Here is a 7,324-nt window from a genome sequence, read left to right on the forward strand (position 1 = left end):
TAAAATCTGGCGAAGAGCTACTAATGGGCGCTCTTTCAATTTTTTTGTTTTATTCTGACAAATTTTTCAAAAATTTCCAAATTTTACTTATATTTGTAAAATTAAAAAAAAAAGATGAACTTCTTCGCATAACAAAGTGAACAAATTAGAGTGCTCTAAGCAGGCTACCACTATGGCCGAGAATAATTGAACAAATTACGTCATATAAACTTATTTCTTAGGTTCAGCCGTTCCGAAGTTAGGCCATTACAAATATTTTATGAAGATATTGATTTTAAGATGTCAGGCCACTGAAGGGGAGGGGGGGGGGGGGGTTCGAGAAACAAACAATAATATTTTTTAATCAGGCAAATCAGAGATTACATACAATTATAATTCTAGGAAAATCGATGTCTAACGATGTTTTCATTTCCGAAAAAAGCAATTTCTTAGATTATTAAGATCATGAGTTATGAGTAGCGCAAAATACAGCCCACACAAGTACATTACATGTACGTTGTCGCCACGCAGTGAGACACTTCTGTACAATTTTCCCTGCTATCAGCAAAGCTGCTATTACTAAAACCGTTTTCCCGAAGAAAGAAATATTTTCGTATAAGCATATACGCTAGCCCCGCCGATGACAAAATTCTGAACTATTTTTCATACCATCTTGAAGGTGACAATCACTTGTATAAACTTCTCGAAGACCACTACTTTCTAGGTAATCAGTAGCGTAAGTTACAGCGTATACTGCAATATTACATATACGGTAGCGCCACGTAGTGAGGCAATTCTGCACTATTTTCTATACCATCTGCAAGGCTGCTATTACTTAAACAACTTTCCCTAAGAAAGTAATACCACTGACGAACTGACATGACACTTAGAAGAAAATCTTTTAAAAACCATCGTCCTGCACATTTTGCTTGCACACTAGCACCCTCTGTTATGCATGTTGCGGAGTAGCTTGCATTTGCAGGGTTTTATGCTGTAGGGTTTTGTACATTTGAATGGTTTTATATCGAAAATTCAAAGCAAGACTCGCGCGCCGCCGTGTGGCCATGTTGCGAAACATGATTTTTTGAAAAATGAGTAGTTTTTGATTGGACGGTGGAATTATCGCGAGTGTCTCGTCTGTTTGTCTGTGGTAATACCTTAGTTTACATGGATCATAAGCTATAGCAAATAAAACGAGTTCGCATATACACTAGCGCTGCACGTTGAGAATATTCTGAACTATTTTCAGTGTCATTTTCGAGATGATAGTCATTTGAACAACCTTTCCGAAGACTGCAACTTTCTAAATAGTCAGTAGCGTAAGATACAGCCCATACAAGAATATTACATCTGCACTAGCGCCACGTAGCGAGAAAATCCTGAACTACTGCTGCCTGCCCGCTAACCTACCTTTCAATGAAGACGGTTGTAATATGATTCCAAGATTTGCACTTGCACCCTTTTCACTCCAAGTAGTAATTCCCTATAATCGCTTGGAATGAAAGGGGTACAAGTGCATAACTGAGAAGGAAATGGGTGTAAGTGCAAATAACATTTTCAAAACTATCTTATAAATCCCGAAAATCAAAGTAGTTTTCCAAGATTTAAATAAAATTTAATGAAGTAAAGCTAACACAACCATAATGCGTCATTAGTTTTCTATTATATAATCTGACGAATTTTTCGACGAACGAACGAAGCAAGCAGCTTAACGGGGTGGTTGTCCTAGCTATCGGTGAGCCTAAGAGCCGCTCGAATCGAATTCGAAATATCTTAGTGAAGTCGCATCATCCGAAAACCAAATTCAAGCCGTTTAATTACCAAACGGTTACCAAAGTATCAATCGGAGTGAACTAAATTTCATATTTACTTTTATTGCGTCTGTATTTAAAACGATTCAAGGTTCAAGGTTCAAGATGTAGCAATTCGGAATTTCTTGTCTTTACATTTTTTGGGATTTTAAACCTCTTTGTTAGTGAGTGCTATTTAAAAGGGCCGCGTGAACTGGCACGTGGTCCAAAGGCCCACAGATTTTTCAAGCAGGCTGATACGCAATCGAACTGAATCTGTCCTAGATAACCGCACCGCAGACCGATTAACGATGGCCGATCGACGGGGTAAATGCGTCCCCAGAAGTTACTTGGCCGAGTCTGAGCGAATTGAAAATACCGATTTCGGTCATTTCGTGGCCTTCGTTCTTCAATTATTTTATACTCGATTTTATTCTGCACTTGAAAATTACTGAAAATACTCTATATTGGGTAACAGTTTTGTTTGCGTGTTACTTTTGCATACCGCTATATGTAATTGGAAACGCACCTTACTTTTTCGTCGCCAAACTTGTCAATTTGTCAATTGATGGTGATGGACGTGGCTGACTAACACAAAAATTTGTCAACATGTCACAGTAGTGCAATGAAAAGTGAAAACATGTTTTGTCTGTCATTCGGACTATGGATATTTTAAATGTGGATCCCGAAAAAATTCCTGCTGCGGGAACCGGCCAACTAAAAGAACTGTGGAGTTCCTGCAGCGGAGTTAAACGAGTCTGTGTTTCAGGCGAGTCGCTGGACCGAACCCGTGAGATTTTCCAGTAGCCGGCAATTGGCAGCTTTGTGACGTCAGTTTGATCAAGGCATCTCTGGGCCTCCTAGTTCGCAACGAGGGTGCATTCTTTAAAGATTACTCGTCAACTTAAAAAATTGAATCCCGAACGCCGACAAATCGGAACGTCTTATGTCTAGGGATCTGCATAATGCAGAGAAGTTGGTCCATTTTTTTATAACTCCTTTTTACCCTGCTCTTACATCTTTAATTCCTAACACATTCTTAACACATTTAACAAAACCTTTTTTTTCTGTGTTCTATTTTTTTGTCTTCGAGTTGGTACCCCGATGGCCTGGATGGATGGACGATTTTTGAAGCTTTTATCCACACTTTTGATTAATTTTTTTTAGAGTGACCTTGAATTTGGACAATTAGGAAATTGAAGTCGCATGTACGTCCAACCTCAAACAGAAAAACACTATTTTCCATCGGGTGAGTTATTTTTTAACAGATAAACATTTTGATTGCTAAAAATATGGCAGTTTTTCAATCTAGTATAGGCTAGTTTTTTGTTTCATTTCAAATGGTAAGATCCAGGAATACTTTTCCCTGAGAGATCTTCAAAGATAAAGGTATTCTTACCTAAAATTTCTTTAATTTTTACTTTTGTGAATTGATTTGCCAATTTCCCTACAAAGTTGTTCCCTTTATACTATATTTTACTAGTTGAGCTTGAATCTTACGATCCGGAAAATATAAATGTCTGCTCAGAATTCAGAAAGCTGCGGGTACGTTCTATTGGCCAGTGTTTGCGAAGATGTTTAATCTTTGTATTAGTTATTTGAGTTCTTATATTTGCATAATATAGCTCTAAGATGTTGTACATTAAAGAGTATTTGCCGAAAAATGAAACAAATAGTTTTTATGCTCGCATTGGATTTTATTTAACTGAATAAAAACATTATCCTCACTATTATGATTATATAGGTGTGCAAAACGGCTCTTTTGTGTCCATTGTCTGCCACGAACCGATTCATATGGTCGATGTTAAGTCAAACAGAACCGAGTGATAAAATTGTGAATTCAACATCATCTTCTAAATCTGGCTATTTGCAACATTTAGGTAGTCTGATTAAAGTAAAATAAAGAGTCAATTTAAATCTGATAAGAAAGAAGTAAAGTAAAATGTTGTTTAGAAAATCCATGATCGTTTGCTGTCATTAAGGCCATTACAAATATTTTAAAAAGTTTTTGTCCCATCGGTATTGGGCCACTAAAGGGGGGGAGGGGGGTAGGGAGCGAAAAAAAAACAAAAATAATTTTTTAATCGAGCAAAAAAACATGGATTAAAGGCATTTTTACTTAAAGTTTAAACGCGAAAACCAAATCTATTCTTGCTTTTAATATATACGTCATTATTTTCCATGCAAAAATCTACGAAAAAAAGACAAAAACCAAAAAAAAATTTTTGGCTGATTTTCGGAAATTCCACTGTTTGAACGATTACTCATGCAAACTAACGGGGTTAATTTTTAATTTGAACAACTGGTAACCCTAAATATGCAGAAACTTGTGTGAACTGGTCGCCCTGCTCTTATTGTTATTGTTTTTGGTGGTTTGATTTGTTTGCAGTTGCTAGCAGCGAATTTTCATTCTGCGATCGGATTTCTATCATAATCGTTGGGAAAACGGAATGTGAAACAAATTATACGCAAGGTAAGTACAAACAAATCGTGTTTATGTGCATTGTCTGCATAAGTAAATGATGTCATGTTGAGAATGACGTTTGAACCATTTTTAATTTGCACGTTGTGCAAACCAGCGGGGTTCAAATTAAAAAGTGTGCAGATTAAAAACGGTCAAACGAACGGGGGTCCACGGTACTTATTTCTATTTCGTGCTAGAAGTGCTAACTCAACTCGTACACTCATTTTTCGAGTGTTTCAGGCTATATAGCCCACAGACAATTGATTTTATAAAAAAAAATTAACTCGTGCCCTACAGATTATTTTTTGACCCCCCAATTTTTCAAGCCAATTTCCAAGAGGGGGGGGGGGAGTGAGAAAAACTTTAAAAATGATTTGCAATGGCCTAACTCATTTTGTAAAATTTTGCGACTTAGTCCGGTCTGATTTAACGCCGACCATGATATCGCGACAAGCAATTGAGTTGAGTAGGCAAGTCGAGCAGTCGAATCAAGCTATCGAGTCAAGCAGTTAGGTCGAGCAGTTTAGTCGAGCGATTGAGTCGAGCAGCTGAATCAAGCAGTCGAGTCGAGCAGTTGGATCAAGCAGTTGAATCGAGTAGTCTAGTCGAGGAGTTGAGTCGAGCATTCGAATCGAATAGTTGATTCGAGCAGTTCAGTCAAAAAGTTGAGTCGAGCAGTCCAGTCAAATAGTTTAATCAAGCAGTTGGCTCGAGTAGTCCAATCGAGCAGTTGAGTCGAGTAGTCCAGTCGAACAGTTTAATCGAGCAATTGAGTCAAGCAGTTGAGTAAAGCAGTTGAGTCGAGTCTAGTCTAGTCGAGCAGTCGGGTCAAGCGGTTCAGTTGAGCAGCTAAGTCGAATAGTTGAGTCGAGCAGTTCAGTCGAGCAATTGAATCGAGCAGTCAATCCGAGCAGTCCAGTCGAAAAGTTTAATCGAGCAATCTAGTCGAGCAGTCGAGTCGAGTAGTTCAGTCGAGCTATTGGATCGAGCTGTCAAATCAAACAGTTAAGTCCAAGTTAAGTTCAGTCGAATCGAACAGTACAGTCGAGCAGTCGGGTCGAGTAGTAAGTCAAGCAAATGTGTCAAGCAAATGTGTCAAGCAGTCGATTCGAGTAGTTTATTCGATTAGTCCACTCGAGCAGTTAAATGGAGCTGTTCAGTCAAGCAGTCAAGTCGATCTGTCCAGTCGAGCAGTTCAGTTAAGAGTCGAGTCGAGCAATCAAATCGAGCAGTCCAGTTGAGCAGTCGCAATCGAGCAGACCAGCAGTCGACCAGTGAGGTGACTGAGAATACAACCCATTGCTACGAAAGCATGACGTCCTGTCAAGGACCTGTTTTAGTTACCGAGAAACCTCTTATGACATCCTATCAGAGACGTGGTTTTCGTTACAGACAAGCCTCTTATATAAATAGATGTGTATTATAGGTATTATATACATTATACGAGTGTAATGAATGCAAATAATAAAACTAGTTTGATCATTGCAAGCTCAAGACTAAAACACGACGTCCTTCAGAACTAAACCCTTCTTTATCTACAGACTTCGCAACCGGTTATTAGAGTACAGAAAAATTACGAGGCTAGTGCAAAGAACCTATATTAACTCTATAGTGGCACCGCCCAGTCAAGATTCGAACATACGTTGACTGGCTTGTTAGGCCAGCATCGTACTCCGGAGCTAACTGGGCGGGATAGGAACGGAGCCCTCAACCCGCAGATTCGCGTTGAGAATCGCGGATAACACGCTAACGAACGAACAACGTCGCCTTGTAAGTCGCAAGTGCCTGTACAGTTTCGTCGTCCCGTGAGTAAAACGAGTTAGATTGAAGCTTCTCAATTCGAAAACAGATACTGAAGAAGTCTGCATGACGTAGGCAAATAAATCTGTCATCTGTCGTATCTGTCAAGAATAAATATACGTAGTAGAATTAAATTGGAAAAGCTTTCTTGTTATTTAATTCTAGGTTTCGTAGATTTCTAGGTTTCTAGAGTAAGGAGGGGTAAAAGTGCGATTCAATAATTTATCAGTGCAGATTCCGAGTAAATTTACTACATTGGCATGGATGGGTGACTACTTAGACAGCTTGAATTTATCGTAAACATTTGTTGTTTACAAAGCATACTTGCTGAGTTATGAGTAAAAGCGGGGTTCAAATTAAATTATCAGTGCAGATTCCGAGTAAATTTACTACATTGGCATGGATGGGTGACTACTTAGACAGCTTGAATTTATCGTAAACATTTGTTGTTTACAAAGCATACTTGCTGAGTTATGAGTAAAAGTTATTTTAGAGCTATTTTGATGTAATATTTCCTTATACGCCAAATACGATATGAACAGGATATTACAGCAGCGTTTTACATCACTCACATATTTCTTTTAAAAATGTGGTGAAAACAATTTACAAAATATTTTTCGTTTTTCCATAATTGGCCAAACCCCGTCAAGCGCCTAGCGGTGCAAAAGTACAATTCACGGACGGGGCAAAAGTGCGACTCATGGACGAAGCCGAAATGCATAGGTTATTATATTCCGGTTTAGAGACTGTATTACAGATAGTAGAAATGGAAGATCTGCAGGATACTGTGTGCTCTACAGATGCTGGCCGAAGCAAAACAGTGTCATCCGCTGGCGATACAAAAAAATAAACGTTTGGTAAAGTTTCGATCTGGCGGAGGCTGCAGTAAACCAGCGGAAAATAAAAAAGGTGCAAATTGAAAATATTACCTTTTGAAACTTATCGCAGATTGAAGATATTATGGTTTTGTTAGCTACTGCTGTGCCAATTTCATAGATTTAAGCTTCTCACTTTTGCCCCGCTAGTGGGGTGAAAGTGCGATTCGACACTTGGTCAGAAAAATGAAGAATTCATTTTGCGTAACTCTATTATTCCAGATGATTTATAGTTGAATGTGAAGATATTGAGTTATTGCATCAATATAAAATATATATTACTCTTGTGCAGCTTTATATCTCATGAAAATTGATGACAACTTCAAACGTCGCACTTATGCCCCGCCCTACTCTAATGTTCTCCGTTGGCGTAGCTAGGAAATTTCTCTGGGGGGCCTATGGGGTGCCTTCCAAAA

Source organism: Sabethes cyaneus, chromosome 2 (assembly GCF_943734655.1).
Source record: "Sabethes cyaneus chromosome 2, idSabCyanKW18_F2, whole genome shotgun sequence".
In the NCBI taxonomy this organism is placed as follows: Eukaryota; Metazoa; Arthropoda; class Insecta; order Diptera; family Culicidae; genus Sabethes; species Sabethes cyaneus.